Genomic DNA, 23,287 nt, shown 5'->3' with positions numbered 1-23,287 from the left:
AAACAAAATATATATTCTAAAATCGAAATATTAAAAAAAAGGAAAATCGGATAATTGGAAATCCAAAAACTGCAACATTGAGAAATTTGAAAACTGGAATTGAAAAAATCAAAAACTGAAAATTTGGAAAGTTGAATAAACTAACAGTCATAAAATGAGAAAAAAAAATATTGAAAAAATAAAGAAAAAAACGAAAAATTTTGATATAAAGTTGGAAAATCGGGAAAATGAAAAATAAAAATCAAGATCTTGAAAAACTGGAAAATCCAAAACTTAAAAATTGAGAAACTAAAAAATCAAAAAATGAAAAACTAATATCAAAAAACTGCAAAACATAAAAATTGCAATTTTCGTTTTAAATCGTTTTAAGTTAGACAATTTTTCGCTTCGGTTTTTTATTTTCTTCATTTTTTCAGGTATTTGGTATTTCAACGTTCTAATTTTATAAATTTTCTCTTTTTCAATGTGGAGTTTTCCAATTTTTGGATTTTCCAATTCGATTTGAAATTTTTCGGCTTTCAATGTTTCGATTTTTCAGCTTTTAGAATTTTTAATTTTTGATTCCTTCAATTTTAGATTTTTCAGTTTCTCCATTTTTAAATTCCTCGTTCGGGTTTTCATGTTCTTTATTAATCAGTTTTCAATGTTTCGAATTTATAATTTGTTTGTTTTAAAAGTTAAATTTTTTAGTTTTTCGGTTCTCCAATTTTCGTTCGGTTTTAATTTTTTTATTTCTTTTATTATACGAGTTTCAGTGTTTCGGTTTTATAATTTCTTTGTATTTCCAATTTTAATTTCTTAAATTTTTCGATTAGCGATTTTTCAGTTTTTCATTTTTTTGTTTCTTCAATATTTAGATTTTGCAATTTTTCGATTTAAAATTTCTCAAGTTTCAATTTTCAATTTTCTAATTCCCTAGTTCTTAATTTTTCATTTCTTCAAATTATCGATTTGCAACTTTTGGTATCGGTTTTTTATTTTCTTTATTTTCAATTTCACTTTGAAATTTTTCATTTTTTTGTCCTTCAATTTTTTGCAATTTTCAGTTTCGGTTTTTTATTTTCCTTATTTTTACAATTTTCCCATTTTTCGATGTTCCGTTTTTATAATTTTTTGATTTTCAATGTCAAATTTTACAAGTTTTCTATCTTCACTTTTTTGATCTGCAATTTTTCAATTTTCCATTTCTATTTCTTTCTTCAACTCTTCAGGTTTTCATTTTAAAGTGTTTCAGTTTTTCCGTTTTCCCACTTTTGGATGTTTCAATTTTTAGATTTTGAAAACTGACGACATGCAATTTCATGAGTTTCAATTTAAAATTTTTCAATTTTTCGATTTTTCAACTTTTCAGTTTTTCGACTTTACAATTTTAACGCTTCCACAATTTTTCAGTTTAAACTTTTTCCAATTTTATTTAATTAATTTTTTCGATTTTTAGTTTTTCAAATATTTAAGTTTTTCGTCTTTTCAGTTCTTCCACATGCAATTTTTCGATTTTCTACTTTTTGGATATTGCAATTTTTTATTTTTTCAGTTGTTCCATTTTCATTTTTTCCGATTAATTAGTTTTTCTATTTTTAATTTTTCGATTTTCCTACATTTCGTTTAAGAAAATGGAAAAAATAAAAAATCGCAAAATTAAAAAATCAAAAATGAAAAAAAAAAACCGAAAATGTCTAAAGCGAAAACTTTGAAAAATCTAAATACTGGAAATCAAGAACTTGAAAACCGAAAAATGAAAAATTGAGAAACCTAAAAATCGAAAAAGTGCAAAATCGATAAAAACAAAATATATATTTTAAAATCGAAATACTGAAAATTAAAGAAAATCCGATAATTGGAAGTCCAAAAACAGCAACATCGAAAAATTTGGAAACTGGAATTGAAAAAATCAAAAACTGAAAATTTGGAAAGTTGAATACACTAACGATATAAAATGAGAAGAAAGAAATATTGAAAAAATAAAGAAAAAACGAAAAATTTTGATAGAAAATCGGGAAAATGGAAAATAAAAATCAAGATCTTGAAAAATTGGAAAATCGAAAACTTAAAAATTGAGAAACTGAAAAATCAAAAAATGAAAAACTAATATCTAAAAACTGCAAAACGGAAACATTTTTTCAGGTATTTGTTATTTCAACGTTCTAATTTTATAATTTTTCTCTTTCTCAATGTGGAATTTTCCAATTTTTGTATTTTCCAATTCGATTTGCAATTTTTCGGCTTTCAATTTTTCTATTTTTCAGCTTTTAGATTTTTTAATTTTTCATTCTTTCAATTTTAGATGTTTCTGTTTCTCGATTTTTCAGCTCTTCATTCGGGTTTTTATGTTCTTTATTTTTTAAATTATTCGGTTTTCAATGTTTCGAATTTATAATTTGTTTGCTTTAAACTTTTAATTTTTTAGTTTTTCGGTGCTCCAATTTTTGATTTGAGATTTTTCGTTTTTTTTTTTTAAATTTATCGGTTCGCAATTTTTGGTTCGATTTTAAATTTTTTATTTCTACAATTATTCGAGTTCCAATGTTTGGATTTTATAATTTCTTTGTATTTCCAATTTTAATTTCTTAAATTTTTCGATTAGCGATTTTTCAGTTTTTCATTTTTTTTTTGTTTCTTCAATATCTAGATTTTGCAATTTTTCGATTTAAAATTTCTCAAGTATTAATTCTCAGTTTTCTAACTCCCCAGTTCTTTAATTTTTCATTTAGTCAAATTATCGATTTTAGAATGTTTCTATTTTTCAATTGCATATTGTATTTTTAAACTTTTTCTTTTATTCGATTTTTTATTTTTCAGTTTTTCGACTTTACAATTTTAACGCTTCCACAATTTTTCAGTTTTACATTTTTTCCAATTTAAATGAATTAAGATTTTCATATCTTCAGTTCTTCCACATGCAATTTTTCGATTTTCCAACTTTTCGTTTTTTCAGTTGTTCCATTTTTCAGTTTTTTCCAATTAATTAGTTTTTCTGTTTTTAATTTTTCGATTTTCCAACTTTTCGTTTAAGAAAATGGAAAAAATAAAAAATCGTAAAACTGAAAAATCAGAAAGGAAAAAAAAACGAAAGAGTCTAAAGCGAAAATTTTGAAAACTCTAAATACCTACTGGAAATCAAGAACTTGAAAACTGAAAAATGAAAAATTGAGAAACTTAAAACCGAAAAAGTGCAAAATTAAAGAAAATCAGATAATTGGAAATCCAAAAACTGCAACATTGAAAAAATCAAAAACTGAAAATTTGGAAAGTTGAATAAACTAACAATTATAAAATGAAAAGAAAGAAATATTGAAAAAATAAAGAAAAAACGAAAAATTGTTATATAAAGTTAGAAAATCGGGAAAATGAAAAATAAAAATCAAGATCTTGAAAAACTTAAAAATTGAGAAACTGAAAAATCAAAAAATGAAAAACTAATATCGAAAAACTGCAAAACAGAAAAATTGCAATTTTCTTTTTAAATCGTTTTAAGTTTCACAATTTTTTCGGTTTTTTATTTTCTTCATTTTTACAATTTTCCTATTTTTCGATGTTCCGTTTTTATAATTTTTTTTTCAATGTCAATTTTTCAATTTTTCGTAACTTCACTTTTTTGATCTGCAATTTTTCAATTTTCCATTTCTATTTGTTTTCCAACTTTAGGATGTTTCAGTTTTTAGATTTTGAAAACTGTCGACATGCAATTTCATGAGTTTCAATTTAAATTTTTTTAATTTTTCGATTTTCTACTTATTCGATTTTGCAATTTTTCGTTTCTTCAGTTGTTCCATTTTTCATTTTTTTCCGATTAATTAGTTTTTTATTTTTAAGTTTTCGATTTTCCAGCTTTTCGTTTAACAAAATGGAAACAATACAAAATCGTAAAATTGAAAAATCAAAAATGAAAAAAAAAAAACGAAAAAGTCTAAAGCGAAAACTTTGAAAAATCTGAATACTGGAAATCAAGAACTTGAAAACCGAAAAATGAAAAATTGAAAAACTTAAGAATGGAAAAATGCAAAATCGATAAAAACAAAATATAAATTGTAAAATCGAGATGTTGAAAATTAAGGAAAATCGTATAATTGGAAATCCAAAAACTGCAAAATTGAAAAACGTTAAAACTGGAATTGAAAAAATCAAAAACTGAAAATTTGAAAAGTTGAATAAACTAACAGTTATAAAGTGAGAAAAAAGAAATATTGAAAAAATAAAGAAAAAACGAAAAATTGTGATATAAAGTTAGAAAATCGGGAAAATGAAAAATTGGAAAGTCGAAAACTTAAAAATTAAGAAACTGAAAAATCAGAAAATGAAAAACTAATCTCTAAAAACTGCAAAACAGAAAAATTGCAATTTTCCTTTTAAATCGTTTCACAATTTCTGATTTTTCAGTGTTTCAATTTTTCGTTTTATCAGTTTTTTCTTCGGTTTGCAATTTCTCGATTTTGCAGTTTTCCCGATTTTTTAGTTTTTCAATTTTTAATTTCTTGATTTTTACTTTTCGAATCAAAAGTAAGTAAAAAGTATAAAGTGAAAACTTTGAAAAATCAAAAAATTAGAAATCAAGTACTTGAAAAACTGAAGCAACGAGAAGAAATTCAAAAATTGCAAAATTGAAAAATTTAAACATTGGAAAATTAAAGACAGAAAATTTGGATAAACAAAAAATTGTAAAATCGAATGAAACATTGAAAAAATAAAAAAAAATAAAGACAAATGGTTAATTAAGGAAAACATGAGGGAAAATTTAGACATGAAAACAAAAACCACTTTGCTTTTATTTATTACTTCCCGAAGGTTGGACGTTCTATTTTTTCTTTTTAGTGGAGAATTTCGTAGAATAGTGTCACGATTATCGGCAATCGATAGTTTTATAGTCCGATAAGAGTTTCGTGATTGTTACATCATGTCACTTGAATTTTCCAGATCGTGAGGCGCTAACAATGCGATTAATTAACACTTAAAAATTAGTGCCGACGCAACAATCTCGCACTGTTTTCATAATAAACAACCTCCTGTTGTGCTTATCGCAAAACTGCCAAAGAGTGAACGCTGTTTATCTATATCACCTTTTCATAATGTATTTTGGCTTTTATCAGCCACGGAGCATTAATAAAATTTCATCAAATTGATGGTTAACGTGACATTAACCTGCAAGGAAGCAACACATGAATAGATGACATTTCGGATAAGATTTTAATAATAACAGCCATTTCGTGTGTACCTAGTCCTAGTTCGGAATCCATTCCACAGAACACAACGTTAAATTTTTAAACAAAATTTCTTCCCCCGTCCACGCATTAAAATTTTCCACGTGCGTCGTAAAACTTACCATTTAAAATTTGTAACGCGCCATTTTGAGTTTACGATAAAATTTTTGAGCGCCTTTATTACGGATCTCGCGTTTCGTGGCAACCGAGTTTATATTTACTTTTATTATGTTTTTTATACCATAGTTCGTACTTTTATTTCTTTATTAAACCCAGCTTTTACAAATTTTATTACGACCCCGAACACAATAAGAGGGGAGTCATCGGGGTGTTAATTCCGTATTCCGGGTTTAAAGCCCAAAAATTAGAAATTGGAATTAACTCATTTCGTTGCACTGTTTTTATAATTCCATGTGGATGCTCGCGGCTGTTCCGGCTTAGATCTAGTGATAACAACCTTGCGTCAGTGATAAAATTTTTCGACCATGTCGGGGTTTAATTCGTTAATTAAATGCACTGTGGCAACGAGATTTGCGAGATTGCGCATTGTGCAACGATAATGCGCAAGTTATAAATTTCGATCGGACGTAATGGTGTCGGTAAAAGAAACCGAAATTATATTGTTTTTGGGGGACCGGTTTTGGCTAAAGTATTACGAGTAAAAGTGACAATAAAACGCTTTTTTGGGTTTAGCGTATCGCGTTCTCTGGAATTTTTAAAGTGCAGTGGGTCATTAGTGGAAATTGGGAATGAACGATGACTTGGAACAAACCCCTGCGTTGTTCAACAAAATTTACGCGTTTACAAATCAATTTCAGTAGGTTAGTTTTAACAGAGAACACAGAGAAGCGTCATAGTTTAAATTAAATGACATTTGAGGACTGCTCGACTTATGTTGGCAACAGTGTTTGTTTCTAAGTTGGATTTTACAATTTCTCAATTTTTCAGTTTCTCGGTTTTCAGTTTTTCTCTTCAATTTTACGATTTTTAAATATTTCGATTTTTCAATTTTTGACTTTTATAAACTCATTGATTGATTTTTCAGGTTTTTTGGTTTTTCGATTTTTCTATTTTTTTCAGGTTTCGATTTTTCAACTTCACTTTTTTGATTTTTCGATTTCTCAATTTTTCAATTTTTTAATTTCTCAGTTTTCGGACTATGTTTTTCTTCAATTCTTCGTTTTTTCAATTTTTCGTTTCTTGAAATTTTCATTTCACCAGTTATTCGTTTCTTCAATTTCTGGTTTCTTCAATTTTCTTTTTTTAATTTATAGTTATACATATTAATTTTTTTTTGGATTTTTCAATTTCTTGTTTCTTCAGTTTTTCGTTTCTTCAATTTTTTGGTTTCCTCAATTTTTCGTTCGTATTTTTTTTTAATTTTTTAATTTTACAATTCATTTTTCATTTTACATGTTTTAAGTATTTGTTTTCTCAAATTTTTCAATTTTTCGTTTCTTCGATTTTTCGCTTGTAATTTTTGGATTTACAGTTTTTATTTTTTATTTTTTGGATGTTTCAAGTTTTCGTTTTCCAAGTTTTTCGCGATTTCTATTTTACAATTTTTGGAAATTTCAATTTTTCGTTTTGACGTTTTCCAGTTGTTCAATTTTAAATGTTTCCTTTTTTAATGTTTTGTTTGTTCAGTTCTATGATTTTCAATTTTTTTGTTTTATAAACTTTCGATTTTTCAATTTTTAGATGTTTTTATTTTTCGTTTCGTCAATTTTTCGTTTCTTTAATTGTCGTTTCTTCAATTTTTCGTTAGTAATTTTGCATTTTTAATTTTTCAATTTTACAGTTTTTTATTTTTAATTTTTCGTATGTTTCAAGTTTGTTTTCTAAATATTTCAAATTTTCGTTTCTTTAATGTTGTTTCTTCAATTTTTCATGTCTTGAAATTTTCCTTTCTCCAGTTATTCGTTTTTTCAATTTTTCGTTTTTTAATTTTTTTGTTGTTTTGTTGTTTTTTTTCAAGTTTTTTCCCCAATTTGTCGTTTTTTCAACTTTTCAATTCTGAAATATTTTTATTTTTCGTTTCTTCAATTTTTCAACTTTTGAATTTTTCGGTTGTCCAAATGTTGGATTTTTCAGATTCTCAATTTAAAGTTTGCCGAAGTACATATATGCAATTTTTGAATTTTTTTATTTTTCGTTATTCCAATGTTAAGATTTTCAGTTTTTCAATTTTGTAGTTTTTGTCTTTTATTCTAGATCATTAGTTTTTCAATTTTGGGAAATTTTAATTTTTCGTTTCACCAGTTTTTCGATTTTTCAGTTTCTCCATTTTAAACTTTTTGTTTATTCAATTTTACGATTTTCAATTTTATAATTTTTCGATTTTTAAATGTTTAAATACTTTTTATTTTTTCGATTTTTTTCAAGTTTTGAATTTCTCAATTGCTCGGTTTTCGTATTTTTAGTATCTGATATTTTTTATTTTTCACTTCATAAATTTTTCGACTTTCAATTTTTCAATTTTCAATTATTTGGATTCTTTATTTTAGATAATTCTTTTTTAATTTTTTCGATTTATTGTTACACTTCTTGATTTTGAATTTTCAGATTTTTGATTTTCAATTTCTCATTTTTTAACAATTTTTAATTTAAATTTTCAATATTTTGATTTTTTCATTTTTAAGTAATGATTTTTCATTTTGCAAGTTTATCGTTTCTCGATTTTTCAGTTTTCATTAAATGACATTTGAGGACTGCTCGACTTATGTTGGCAACAGTGTTTGTTTCTAAGTTGGATTTTACAATTTCTCAATTTTTCAGTTTCTCGGTTTTCAGTTTTTCTCTTCAATTTTACGATTTTTAAATATTTCGATTTTTCAATTTTTGACTTTTATAAACTCATTGATTGATTTTTCAGGTTTTTTGATTTTTCGATTTCTCAATTTTTCAGTTTTTTAATTTCTCAGTTTTCGGACATTTCAGTTTTGGTATTTTTCAGTTTACTTATTATTCAATTTTTCGATCTTACGATTTTGTAGATTTTTGATTTTTCAATTTTTCGATTTTTTAAGGTTTCGATATTTCGACTTCACTTTTTTGATCTTTCGGTTTCTCAATATTTCGATTCTTTAGATTCTCAGTTTTTAGATATTTCAGTTTTGGGATTTTTCAGTTTTTCGATTCGTCAATTTTTATTTCATTTTTCAGTTTTTCGATATTTCAGTTTTGGGATTTTTCAATATTTCTGTTCTTCGACTTTTCCATTTTTGACTTCTGGATTTTTCGATGTGTCGACTTTTTACTTTCTCGATTTTTAAATTTTAGATTTCTCAGTTTTTTGGTATTTTAATTTTTCAATATTTGACTTTCATAAACTCTCAATTTCTGGATTTTTCAATTAATGTTTTGATTTTCCCATTTCTTGACCTTCGAGTGTTTTTATATTCCTGTTCTTCAATTCTTTCATTTTTTGACATTTCATGTTTTGATTTTTCAATTCTTCGGTTTTCTAAGGTTTCTATTTTTCGACTGTGTAATTTTCAAATATTAAAATTTTTCATTTTTCGATTTTTCAGTTTCTCAATTTTTCATTTTTCGATTTTTCAATTTTTCGTTTCCTCAATTTTTCAATCCCTCGATTTTAATTTTTCATTTTCCCGATTTTTTAGTATTAGATCACAATTTTTTTGTAACAGTTTTGTTTTCAATGTTTCTTTCGATTTTTCAATTTTTCATTTCTTTCATTTTTCGAGTTCTTGATTTCTAATTTTTAGATTTTGCAATTTTTCTGGTTTTTCTATTCGATAAGTTGAAAAATTGGAAAATTGAACAACCGAAAACAAAATCGAATCAAAAAATGGAGAACTCAAAAGTTGTAAAATTGAAAAATTATAAAATCGTCAAATTTTAAAGTTGAAAAACCAAAAAGATCGAAAAACTTAAAAATCGAAAATTGAAAATCGTATAAATGAAAAAGTTTTTAAGATCCGATAATTGAAAAATGAAAGAATTCTAAAAACGTAATTAAAAAGTGAAAAATTTCAAAAATTATAATTATGATTACATATTTAAAATAAAAAACAGAAAAATCGCAAATCGAAAAATTAAAAAATCCAAACATTGAAAAATTTCACATTAAAAAAAGGAAAATTAAGAAAATTATAAAATAAGGACATTGAAAAACCGAAAAATTGTAAAAATAAAGCATGTAAAAGCCGAAACAAAAAACTGCAAATCGAAAAATTGGAGAAACGAAAAACTGAAAAATTAGAAACTGAAAAATCTAAAATTCAAAAAATCGAAAAATGGAAAATTTTCACATTGAAAAAAGGAGAAGAAAGTGAAAAGCCGAAACGAAAAATACCAAATCGAAAATTTGCAAAATCTAAAAATTGAAAGATCAGAAAATTGAGAAATCGAAAAATTCAAAATCGAGCAGTTGAAAAATTGAAAACCTATGAACGTCAAGCAATTGAAACATTGAAAAATCGAGAAACCAAGTTTTAAAAATCGAAAAATTGTAGAATCAAAAATCGAGAAAATGAAAAATCTAAAATTTTAAAAATTAAAAAATCAGTAAATCGAAACAAAAAAGAACCAAAAAAAGTAAAAAATATTAGAATTAAAAGTTAAAAAATTGAAAAATCGGAGGTGTAAAAATCGAGAAATCGAAAAGTGGAAAACCCGAAAAAATTGAAGAATGGAAATTTGGAAAATCTTGAAACTGAAACCTCGAAAATTTGAAAAATGGAAGAAAAATTGAAGAATCGAAAAATTAAAAAATCCCGAAAACTGAAACATCAAAAAATTGAGAAATCAAAAAATTGAAAAATCGAGAAATCAAAGTTACAAACACAAAGTCGAAAAATCGAAAATTTAAAAAATCGAAAAATTGAGAAATCAAAAACCTGAAAAATCGAAACATATGAAAGTCGAGAAATCAAGAAATGCGAACATCAAAAAATAGATTAAAAAATCAAAACATTTAAAAATCGGAAAACTGAAACAAGAAATTTGAGAAATCGAAAAATACAAAATTGAGCAAATAAAAAATTGAAAACTTATAACTTCAAAAAATGATAAACTTAAAACGAAAAATCGAAAATAGAAAATTTTTAAAATTGAAAAATCAGTGAATCTCGATCTTTGAATGTTACAGTCGTTCGACTTTAAAATTTTTATGGTTGTACAATTTTTGGTTTTTCCAATTTTGTTATTCGATTCGATTTTTGTTCTATTGTTTTTGTTCTTCAATTTTTCAATGCATTATTTTTGTTCGACTTTTACGTTTCTCGATTTTTAGTTTTCCACTGTTTCAGTTCTCCGTTTCTTAAGTTTTTCGATTTTCAGTTCTTCAATTTTCTACTTTTTCGGTTTTCTTCAATTTGTCGATTTTTAAATTTTTTCCGATTTTTTAGTTTTTTCTGTTTTTCGATAAAAAAAAATGGGAAAATTGCAAAATTGTAAAATTCAAAAATCAAAAGTGAAAAAAAGTTTAAAGAAAAACTTTAAAATCTCTAAAACTGAAATCAAAAACATGAAAAATTTAAGAAACAAAAAATTCAAAAATCCAAAGATTAAAAATCGAGAAACTTAAAAATTGAAAATGTGCAAAACCGAAAAAACGAAAATAGAAAATTCGAAAACCAAAGATGTCGGAAAATCGGATAACTGGAAATTTGTAAATTTTGGATTTTCTACTTATTCGATTTTGCAATTTTATCGTTTTTTCAGTTTTTTCTGATTTTTTAGTTTTTCGATTTAATGTTTGCATTTTTCAATTTTTCGAATAAAAAAATGGAAAAATTGCGAAACTGTGGAATTGAAAAGTCAAAACACGAAAATACACGAGTATTTTATAAAATCCAAAAATTAGAAATCAAGAAGTTGAAAATTGAAAAATCGAAAAAGTGCAAAATCAAAAAAACGAAATATGTATTCAAAAATCGAAGTATCGAAAATTAAATTCAGTTTATCGAATTTTAATTTTTGGATTTTTCAATTTTTCGATTTTTCAAGTTTTCGAATAAAAACATGGAAAAATTGCAAGTGAAAATTTTATAAAATCGAAAAATTAGAAATCAAGAAGTTGAAAATTGAAAAATCGAAACAAAAATCCAAAAAGTGCAAAATAAAAAAAAAACTAATTATGTGTGCTCTATTTATCATCTTTCGTATAGCTTTTTGAACATTTTTTAACGCACTTTTTTGATTTTTCGATTTCTCAATATTTCGATTCTTTAGATTCTCAGTTTTTAGATATTTGAGTTTTGGGATTTTTCAATATTTCTGTTCTTCGACTTTTCCATTTTTGACTTCTGGCTTTTTCGGTGTGTCGACTTTTTACTTTCTCGATTTTTAAATTTTAGATTTCTCAATTTTTTGGTATTTTAATTTTTCAATATTTAAAATTTAGATTTTTCGATTTCTCGATTTTTCATTTCAGTTCTTCGATATCTCAGTTTTTCAAGTTTTCGAATTTTTCAAATGTCATTTTCTCAAATTTTCGATTTTTTAATTTTTCAAATTTGACTTTCATAAACTCTCAATTTTTCGATTTTTCAATTAATCGATGTTTTGATTTTCCCATTTCTTGACCTTCGAGTGTTTTCATTTTCCTGTTCTTCAATTCTTTCATTTTTTGACTTTTCATGTTTTCGATTTTTCAATTTTCGTTGTCTCAATTTTATTCCTCGATTTTAATTTTTCATTTTCCCGATTTTTTAGTATTACATCAAAATTTTTTTGTTGCAGTTTTGTTTTCAATGTTTCTTTCGCTTTTTCAATTTTTCATTTCTTTCATTTTTCGAGTTCTTGATTTCTAATTTTTAGATTTTTCATTTTCTATTTTTTCGGTTTCTCATTTTTGATTTTTCAATTGCAGAATTTTGCAATTTTTCTGTTTTTTTTAATCGACAAGTTGAAAAATTGGAAAATTGAAGAACCGAGAACAAAACTCGGAAAAAATTGAAAAATCGAAATATTGAAATCTTAAAGAAGAAAATGCGAATCGAATAAAAAAATGGAAAACTCAAAAATTGTAAAATTGAAAAATGATAAAATCGTCAAATTGAAAATCGTATAAATGAAAAAGTTTTTAAGACGCGGTAATTGAAAACTGAACGAACTCTAAAAACGTGATTAAAAAGTGAAAAATTTCAAAAATTATAATTATGATTACATATTTAAAATAAAAAACTGAAAAATTGCAAATCGAAAAATTAAAAAATCCAAAAATTGAAAAATTTCACATTAAAAAAAGAAAAATTAAGAAAATTATAAAATAAGGACATTGAAAAACCGAAAAAGCATGTAAAAACCGAAACAAAAAACTGCAAATCGAAAAATTGGAGAAACGAAAAACTGAAAATATAGAAACTGAAAAATCTAAAACTCAAAAAATCGAAAAACGGAAAATTTTCGCATTGAAAAAAGGAGAAGAAAGTGAAAAGCCGAAACGAAAAATACCAAATCGAAAATTTGCAAAATCTAAAAATTGAAACATCCAAAATTTGGAAATTCTGTAAAATTTAAAAATGTAAACTTGAAGAGTTACATGGCCTAATTTTGAAGAAACAAAAAAATGAAAAATTGCAAATCAAAAATTTTAAAAAATTGAAACTGAAAAAACAAAAAATTATAAAATCCGAGCATTGAAAAATGGATAACTATTTTAAAAATAAGGGAAATAAAACCCCAAAAAAAAATTGGTCTAAAGAGTTTAGACAGTACTTCCCTCGCTGTCGGAAACGTGACGACTGCATGTCTATTCGGTTCTGTAATTCCTGATTAAATCAATAAAATACATTTACGCATTCACAAATTTTTTTGGGTCACCCTGTATATGCAAATCCAAAAATATGAATGGAATGATAAATCACAAGAAGAGACTCATCATATTTTGTACATTTTATATAGGATTTATTCAGCAAAATTTTGTGGTGACGTAATTTTGCCTTTTTTTTTCTTTCTTAATATACATAGCCTTCTTTTCACAACAAGAAACTTAAAAATCGATATTTCCTTATACAAATTTTCCATTTCGAATATGTTTTAAATTTCTTGTTGAGAAAAGAAGTGTACACATATTAAAACAAAAAGGCAAAATGTAAGAAGTCAACTGGGTTTTTCGATGTGTACTTTTACGATTTTTCAATTTTTGGATTTTTAAATTTTAGTTTTTTCAATCTTTGGATATTTTAATTTTTCAATATTTCTTAATGTTTCTATTTTTCGACTTCCTGGTTTTAGATGTACTGTTTTTCAATTTTTCGATTCATCATTTTTTCAATTTTTTATTTTGGCCTATTTCGGTTTCTCAGTTTTTCCAGTTTTCCATTTTTTCGTTTTTTGATTTTTCCGCTTTTCCAATTTTTCAACTTTTAACTCTTTGTTTGTCGATTTCTCTATTTTTCGATTTTTGGACTTGATCACTTTTCGATTTCTCGTTCTTTGGATCTTTCAATCTCTCAATTTTTCAATTTTTCGAATTTTTAAGTTTTCTGATTTCTCCATTTATCGAGATTTGGATTTTCCGATATTTTGATTGTCAATTTCTCAATTTATAAATTGTTCAATTTTTAACTTTTCGATTTTGATCTATTTCGGTTTCTCAATTGTTCGACTTTTCGACTCCACGATTTCTTGATCTTTTGATTTTTCGATTTCTGTTTTTCGATGTTTCGATTTTTCTGTTATCCGATTTTTTAAATTTGGGAGTTCCAATTTCTCGATTTTTCGTTATTCGATTTTTAAATTTGACATTTTTTCGATTTTCAGTTCTTCGATATTTCGATTTTTCAATGTTTCGGATTTACGATTTTTTAAGTTTTCGATTATTAGATTTCTCGATTTTTCGAATTTTCGATTATTTTAATTGTTTTTTTTTCTCACTGTTTATATCATACAGTGTATCGAAAACAACCACAAAAATTGTCACTAAAAACATTTAAAAAAAATTCATACAAAATAGAACACAGTGTTTCCAAAACGTTTTCCCGAACAAAATTCATTGGGTTATTACGATTTCAACAATAAATCAACCAAATCGCTTCTGAACGCTTAGAGTCGACATTGGCCTGAGAGCGCTCTGGTCTGTAAATCACACAAGTTCACAGGCGACGAGTTGTAGTGAATCAAGTTTTTTTATTGGTATCGACTATTTAAATTTGGCGCTTGCTTTTGGCGGTTGAGGACTCCAATGTCAATAAGGGTGCTTTTGCAAAATCAGCCTCTATGTCGCATCTATATTAATCTATGGTTTTAATGAACGAGTGTTGCGTATAGCGGCAAATGTTCCCAACAATGCATCAATCCGAGTGATGTAAAAGTTGCTTTACGCCGGATTTAGTTTAAAGAAAGTGAAGTTGCAGCACACAGCATCGGAATCCGTGCCAGAATGCCTATGTCGTAACCGTTATTAAGAAGAAATTCGAGCAAATCAGGGCCGTAATTAGCGGTATTGCACGCCTGGTTGGCCCTCTCATCGCACACAAAAATACTAATGTATGCATTTATTCCAGAGAGTTATCCGACTTTCACAATTTACTTTCGCCGTAATTCACATTGGCATTGTAAACCGACATTGTCGGATTTGGTGTTATTTGGAACGGTTATGTAACGTCAGAGAAAGTAAATTTGGAAGTTGCTTTGTTTCCGCGCTTCTTCCTTTCGCACGAGTCGCCCATGACTCGGCTGACTCATTCATCTCCGACATGTGGTATTTTATAGATGGGCACATGTGTGAGTGCACTAACCAACATTCCATCTGTCTAGGTCACTCTAGAAAAGAGCCTTTCATTCACCAGGAGATGGGAATGGGATTCCGGGAGTTCGGGGGAAATTCGAGATAGCGCGTCAGACTGATACGTGGCGTTTCGATTTCCTGATTCACTTCTGATAACGCATTTGCATTCCTGGATTGCCTACTCAGCGAAAATAATGATGGAGGAGAGAACGTTCTTTATTAATGAGGTAGTGCATGCGTTTGCATTGTGAGGTCAACATTCTTCGATGTTATGTGACAAGTTTCACATGACTGTTAAATTTTTAAATTTACACTTACATAACTTACATCATTTCATTTTATGTTACTGTTATTACAACAGCGATTCGTGATGGATTTTCCCACTGAGCTGCGAATTAGATCGTTTCTGCGGTTTAGATTTGGTGGATTTGCGTTAATACGAAAAATGTGAACAAAGAACACAAAGTGATACAAATATGAAGATGAATTGGTGGCCAGACTATTCATGCATATTTGCGTTTGCTGAGTACGAATGAAAAGTAAAGCTTTTAGTATATTAGTTTCAAAAAATTACGGACATAAATCCAAATATTTTCAAAGCATCTCATTCATAAAGATTACACTAAAATCCCTAGCCGGGTGCTTCCTCTGGTGTAACACCATCAATGTGATGACTACTATTCTGTGTAAAACTTAGCCGGATCTTTTCATGATAAACCCAACACAACGCCGCAGAAAATCGAAAGTCGTTAACGAACAATGTGAAAAGCGAGAATTTTAGCCTGGAGCCTTGCGGTGTACCTGACTCAGAGTTACGTTTTCGTATCTCAAGTATGACGTTAAAGTTCCATAGTAAATTAAAAGGAGACAAGATTTGTTTTTTCTATTGACGAAATTATCGTCTTTGTTTAAAAAAAATTAGTTACTTTGACAACCTTAGTTGGCAGCCGTGTAATTTACCATCAATGTTGACATAGTGAGCTCCGGCGTATTTCAAGTTTGACATTAAATTAAAAAAAATAAAATTTGAGTTCTCGTTTTTCTCACCGTGTTCTAAGTACTGTCTGGTTTTTAAAGTAGTTTCAAGAATCTCTGGGATCCCTTAGTTTTATTTTTGAAGTAGTTTAAAAGAATCTCGTAAACCCTTTGTGGCTTTTTTTTTAAGTAGTTTGAAAGAATCTTGGGGGTGTCTTGTGAATTTTGTTTTTGAAGTAATTCGGAAGAATCTTGGAGAACCCTTGGGTTTTATTTTTGAAGTATTTTGAAAGAATCTTGGGGACCTCTTGTGTTTTGTTTTTGAAGTGCTTTAAAAGAATCTCGATCTCTTAGGTTTTATTTTTGATGTATTCTTAGTAGATTTTTTATGAAGTAATTCTAAAGAATCTTGGAGACTTCTTGGGTTTTATTTTTCAAGTGTTTTGAAAAAATCTCGGGGATTCCTTGATTTGGTTTTTGAAGTAGTTTGAAAAAATCTTGGGAATCCCTTATGTGTGGTATTTGAAGTAGTTGGAAGAATCTCGGGGATCCCTTGAGTTCAATTTCTGAAGTATTTTTAAAGTATTTCGGAGATTGCTTGTGTTTGGTTTTTGAAGTAGTTTCAAGAATCTCTGGGATCCCTTAGTTTTATTTTTGAAGTAGTTTAAAAGAATCTCGGAAACCCTTTGTGGCTTATTTTTTAAGTAGTTTGAAAGAATCTCGGGGAATACTTTAGTTTTATTTTTGAAGTAGTTTAAATGAATTTCAGGTCCCTTGTTGTCTGGTTTTTGAAGTCATTCTGAAGAATCTTGAGGGCCACTTGTGTTTTATTTTTGAAGGAATTTCGGAGATTCCTTGTGTCTGGTTTTTGAAGTAGTTTCAAGAATCTCTAGGATCCCTTAGTTTTATTTTTGAAGTAGTTTAAAAGAATCTCGGAAACCCTTTGTGGCTTATTTTTTAACTAGTTTGAAAGAATGTCGGATACACCTTGATCTGGTTTTTGAAGTAGTTTGAAAGAATCTCTGGGACCCCGTGTGTTTGGTTTTTGAAGTGGGTTGAAAGAATCTCGGGAATCCCTTATGTGTGATTTTTGAAGTAGTTTGAAAGAATCTCGGGGACCACTTGTGTTTGGTTTTTGAAGTGGTTTGAAAGAATCTTGGGAATCCCTTATGTGTGGTATTTGAAGTAGTTGGAAGAATCTCGGGAACCCCTTGAGTTCAATTTCTGAAGTATTTTTAAAGTATTTCGGAGATTCCTTGTGTTTGGTTTTTGAAGTAGTTTCAAGAATCTCTGGGATCCCTTAGTTTTATTTTTGAAGTAGTTTAAAAGAATCTCGGAAACCCTTTGTGGCTTATTTTTTAAGTAGTTTGAAAGAATATCGGGGAATACTTTAGTTTTATTTTTGAAGTAGTTTAAATGAATTTTAGGTCCCTTGTTGTCTGGTTTTTGAAGTCATTCTGAAGAATCTTGAGGGCCACTTGTGTTTTATTTTTGAAGGAATTTCGGAGATTCCTTGTGTCTGGTTTTTGAAGTAGTTTCAAGAATCTCTAGGATCCCTTAGTTTTATTTTTGAAGTAGTTTAAAAGAATCTCGGAAACCCTTTGTGGCTTATTTTTTAAGTAGTTTGAAAGAATGTCGGATACACCTTGATCTGGTTTTTGAAGTAGTTTGAAAGAATCTCTGGGACCCCGTGTGTTTGGTTTTTGAAGTGGGTTGAAAGAATCTCGGGAATCCCTTATGTGTGATTTTTGAAGTAGTTTGAAAGAATCTCGGGGACCACTTGTGTTTGGTTTTTGAAGTGGTTTGAAAGAATCTTGGGAATCCCTTATGTGTGGTATTTGAAGTAGTTGGAAGAATCTCGGGAACCCCTTGAGTTCAATTTCTGAAGTATTTTTAAAGTATTTCGGAGATTCCTTGTGTTTGGTTTTTGAAGTAGTTTCAAGAATCTCTGGGATCCCTTAGTTTTATTTTTGAAGTAGTTTAAAAGAATCTCGGAAACCCTTTGTGGCTTATTTTTTAAGTAGTTTGAAAGAATCTCGGGGAATACTTTAGTTTTATTTTTGAAGTAGTTTAAATGAATTTCAGGTCCCGTGTTGTCTGGTTTTTGAAGTCATTCTGAAGAATCTTGAGGGCCACTTGTGTTTTATTTTTGAAGGAATTTCGGAGATTCCTTGTGTCTGGTTTTTGAAGTAGTTTCAAGAATCTCTAGGATCCCTTAGTTTTATTTTTGAAGTAGTTTAAAAGAATCTCGGAAACCCTTTGTGGCTTATTTTTTAACTAGTTTGAAAGAATGTCGGATACACCTTGATCTGGTTTTTGAAGTAGTTTGAAAGAATCTCTGGGACCCCGTGTGTTTGGTTTTTGAAGTGGGTTGAAAGAATCTCGGGAATCCCTTATGTGTGATTTTTGAAGTAGTTTGAAAGAATCTCGTGGACCACTTGTGTTTGGTTTTTGAAGTGGTTTGAAAGAATCTTGGGAATCCCTTATGTGTGGTATTTGAAGTAGTTGGAAGAATCTCGGGAACCCCTTGAGTTCAATTTCTGAAGTATTTTTAAAGTATTTCGGAGATTCCTTGTGTTTGGTTTTTGAAGTAGTTTCAAGAATCTCTGGGATCCCTTAGTTTTATTTTTGAAGTAGTTTAAAAGAATCTCGGAAACCCTTTGTGGCTTATTTTTTAACTAGTTTGAAAGAATGTCGGATACACCTTGATCTGGTTTTTGAAGTAGTTTGAAAGAATCTCTGGGACCCCGTGTGTTTGGTTTTTGAAGTGGGTTGAAAGAATCTCGGGAATCCCTTATGTGTGATTTTTGAAGTAGTTTGAAAGAATCTCGGGGACCACTTGTGTTTGGTTTTTGAAGTGGTTTGAAAGAATCTTGGGAATCCCTTATGTGTGGTATTTGAAGTAGTTGGAAGAATCTCGGGAACCCCTTGAGTTCAATTTCTGAAGTATTTTTAAAGTATTTCGGAGATTCCTTGTGTTTGGTTTTTGAAGTAGTTTCAAGAATCTCTGGGATCCCTTAGTTTTATTTTTGAAGTAGTTTAAAAGAATCTCGGAAACCCTTTGTGGCTTATTTTTTAAGTAGTTTGAAAGAATCTCGGGGAATACTTTAGTTTTATTTTTGAAGTAGTTTAAATGAATTTTAGGTCCCGTGTTGTCTGGTTTTTGAAGTCATTCTGAAGAATCTTGAGGGCCACTTGTGTTTTATTTTTGAAGGAATTTCGGAGATTCCTTGTGTCTGGTTTTTGAAGTAGTTTCAAGAATCTCTAGGATCCCTTAGTTTTATTTTTGAAGTAGTTTAAAAGAATCTCGGAAACCCTTTGTGGCTTATTTTTTAACTAGTTTGAAAGAATGTCGGATACACCTTGATCTGGTTTTTGAAGTAGTTTGAAAGAATCTCTGGGACCCCGTGTGTTTGGTTTTTGAAGTGGGTTGAAAGAATCTCGGGAATCCCTTATGTGTGATTTTTGAAGTAGTTTGAAAGAATCTCGGGGACCACTTGTGTTTGGTTTTTGAAGTGGTTTGAAAGAATCTTGGGAATCCCTTATGTGTGGTATTTGAAGTAGTTGGAAGAATCTCGGGAACCCCTTGAGTTCAATTTCTGAAGTATTTTTAAAGTATTTCGGAGATTCCTTGTGTTTGGTTTTTGAAGTAGTTTCAAGAATCTCTGGGATCCCTTAGTTTTATTTTTGAAGTAGTTTAAAAGAATCTCGGAAACCCTTTGTGGCTTATTTTTTAAGTAGTTTGAAAGAATCTCGGGGAATACTTTAGTTTTATTTTTGAAGTAGTTTAAATGAATTTCAGGTCCCGTGTTGTCTGGTTTTTGAAGTCATTCTGAAGAATCTTGAGGGCCACTTGTGTTTTATTTTTGAAGGAATTTCGGAGATTCCTTGTGTCTGGTTTTTGAAGTAGTTTCAAGAATCTCTAGGATCCCTTAGTTTTATTTTTGAAGTAGTTTAAAAGAATCTCGGAAACCCTTTGTGGCTTATTTTTTAACTAGTTTGAAAGAATGTCGGATACACCTTGATCTGGTTTTTGAAGTAGTTTGAAAGAATCTCTGGGACCCCGTGTGTTTGGTTTTTGAAGTGGGTTGAAAGAATCTCGGGAATCCCTTATGTGTGATTTTTGAAGTAGTTTGAAAGAATCTCGGGGACCACTTGTGTTTGGTTTTTGAAGTGGTTTGAAAGAATCTTGGGAATCCCTTATGTGTGGTATTTGAAGTAGTTGGAAGAATCTCGGGAACCCCTTGAGTTCAATTTCTGAAGTATTTTTAAAGTATTTCGGAGATTCCTTGTGTTTGGTTTTTGAAGTAGTTTCAAGAATCTCTGGGATCCCTTAGTTTTATTTTTGAAGTAGTTTAAAAGAATCTCGGAAACCCTTTGTGGCTTATTTTTTAAGTAGTTTGAAAGAATCTCGGGGAATACTTTAGTTTTATTTTTGAAGTAGTTTAAATGAATTTTTAGGTCCCTTGTTGTCTGGTTTTTGAAGTCATTCTGAAGAATCTTGAGGGCCACTTGTGTTTTATTTTTGAAGGAATTTCGGAGATTCCTTGTGTCTGGTTTTTGAAGTAGTTTCAAGAATCTCTAGGATCCCTTAGTTTTATTTTTGAAGTAGTTTAAAAGAATCTCGGAAACCCTTTGTGGCTTATTTTTTAACTAGTTTGAAAGAATCTCGGGGAATACTTTAGTTTTATTTTTGAAGTAGTTTAAATGAATTTCAGGTCCCGTGTTGTCTGGTTTTTGAAGTCATTCTGAAGAATCTTGAGGGCCACTTGTGTTTTATTTTTGAAGGAATTTCGGAGATTCCTTGTGTCTGGTTTTTGAAGTAGTTTCAAGAATCTCTAGGATCCCTTAGTTTTATTTTTGAAGTAGTTTAAAAGAATCTCGGAAACCCTTTGTGGCTTATTTTTTAAGTAGTTTGAAAGAATGTCGGATACACCTTGATCTGGTTTTTGAAGTAGTTTGAAAGAATCTCTGGGACCCCGTGTGTTTGGTTTTTGAAGTGGGTTGAAAGAATCTCGGGAATCCCTTATGTGTGATTTTTGAAGTAGTTTGAAAGAATCTCGGGGACTTTTGAGTTTAATTTCTGAAGTATTTTTAAAGAATTTCGGAGATTCCTTGCGTCTGGTTGTTGAAGTAGTTTCAAGAATCTCTGAGATCCCTTAGTTTTATTTTTGAAGTAGTTTAAAAGAATCTCGGAAAACCTTGGTGCCTTATTTTTTAAGTAGTTTGAAAGAATCTTGGGGACTCCTTGTGGATCTTGTTTTTGAAGAAATTTAAAAGAATCTCGGAGATCTCTTAGGTTTTATTTCTGATGTATTAGTAGATTTTTTATGAAGTAATTCGAAAGAATCTTGGGAACTTATTGGAATTTATTTTTAAGCGTTTTGAAAGAATCTCGGGGATTCCTTGATCTGGTTTTCGAAGTAGTTTGAAAGAATTTCGGGGACCACTTGTGTTTGGTTTTTGAAGTGGTTTGAAAGAATCTTGGGAATCCCTTATGTGTGGTTTTTGAAGTAGTTTGAAAGAATCTCGGGGACCCCTTGAATTTAATTTCCGAAGTATTTTTAAAGAATTTCGGAGATTCCTTGTGTCTACTTTTTGAAGTAGTTTCAAGAATCTCTTAGTTTTATTTTTGAAGTATGTAGTTTAAAAGAATCTCGGAAACCTTTGTGTTTTATTTTTTAAGTAGTTTGAAAGAATCTTGGGGGTGTCTTCTGAATTTTGTTTTTGAAGTAATTCGGAAGAATCTTGGAGAACCCTTGGGTTTTATTTTTGAAGTATTTTGAAGGAATCTTGGGGACCTCTTGTGTTTTGTTTTTGAAGTAGTTCAAAAGAATCTCGGAGATCTCTTAGGCTTTATTTCTGATGTATTAGTAGATTTTTTTTATGAAATAATTCGAAAGAATCTTGGAGATTTCTTGGGTTTTATTTTTTAAGTGTTTTGAAAGAATCTCGGGGATTCCTTGATTTGGTTTTTGAAGTAGTTTGAAAGAATCTCGAGGACCCCTTGTGTTTGATTTTTGAAGTGGTTTGAAAGAATCTCGGAAATCCCTTATGTGTAGTTTTTGAAGTAATTTAAAAAAAAATTCGGAATCCCTTATGTGTGGTTTTTGAAGTAGTTTGAAAAAATCTCGGGAACCCCTTGAATTTAATTTCTGAAGTATTTTTAAAGAATTTCGGAGATTCCTTGTGTCTGCTTGTTGAAGTAGTTTCAAGAATCTCTGGGATCTCTTAGTTTTATTTTTGAAGTAGTTTGAAAGAATCTCGGGGACCCCTTGTGTTTGGTTTTTGAAGTGGTTTGAAAGAATCTCGGGCATCCCTTATGTGTGGTTTTTGAAGTAGTTTGAAAGTATCTCGGGAATCCCTTATGAGTGGTTTTTGAAGTACTCTGAAAGAATCTCGGGGACCCCTCGAGTTTAATTTCTAAAGTATTTTTAAAGAATTTCGGAGTCTCCTTAAATTTGGTTTTTGAAGTAGTTTCATTCCATTGGTTTTATTTTTGAAGTAGTTTAAAAGAATCTCGGAAACCTTTGTGTCTTATTTTTTAAGTAGTTTGAAAGAATCTTGGGGGTGTCTTGTGAATTTTGTTTTTGAAGTAATTCAGAAGAATCTTGGAGAACCCTTGGGTTTTATTTTTGAAGTATTTTGAAAGAATCTTGGGGACCTCTTGTGTTTTGTTTTTGAAGTAGTTTGAAAGAATTTCAGAGAACCACTGGGTGCAGTTTTTGAAGTAGTTTGAAAGACTCTCGAGAACACTTCGGGTTTTATTTTGAAGTAGTTTGAAATAATCTCGGAGACAACTTGGAATTTATTTTTCAAGTAGTTTGAAAGAATCTCGTAACCTCTTCTGGGTCATGTATTTGAAGTAATTCGAAAGGATGTCGGGGACCTTTTAAGTTTTTTTTCTAAAGTATTTTGAAAGAATCTAGGGGATTCCTTGTGTGTCTAGTTTTTGAAGTAGTTTAAAAGAATCTCGGGGAGTACCCTACACATCGCCGCAAAAAATCGAAAGTCGTTAACGAACAACGTGAAAAGCGATAATTTTAGTTTGGAGCCTTGCGCTGTCTATTTTAAAACATTTAAATTTAGTTATTTTGATAACCTTAGTTGGCATCCATGCGAGTTAGTGTCAGTGTTGGCATTCTGACCCCAAACGAGTCTCAAGTTCCACAGTACATTAAAAGGAGACAAAATTTGTTTTTTCTATTTAATTTTTCGATGTCTCGAAGTTACAATTTTTAATTTTTAAATGTTCAAATTTTTGTATTTTCTAAATTTCATTTTGGATAAATTTGGGCCGAAATTTGCAACAAAAATGAACTTGAAAAATTTTAAATTGACAAACTACATAATTGTGAAATTGAAGATAAAGGAAGTATGAGAAAGTTGGAAAAGCGAAAAATAAAAATAAATT

This window comes from Zophobas morio, unplaced genomic scaffold (assembly GCF_036711695.1).
Source record: "Zophobas morio isolate AGI-343-1 ecotype UQ-CSIRO unplaced genomic scaffold, CSIRO_AGI_Zmor_V1 ptg000041l, whole genome shotgun sequence".
Lineage (NCBI taxonomy): Eukaryota > Metazoa > Arthropoda > Insecta > Coleoptera > Tenebrionidae > Zophobas > Zophobas morio.
Note: the sequence above shows the minus strand (reverse complement) of the source record.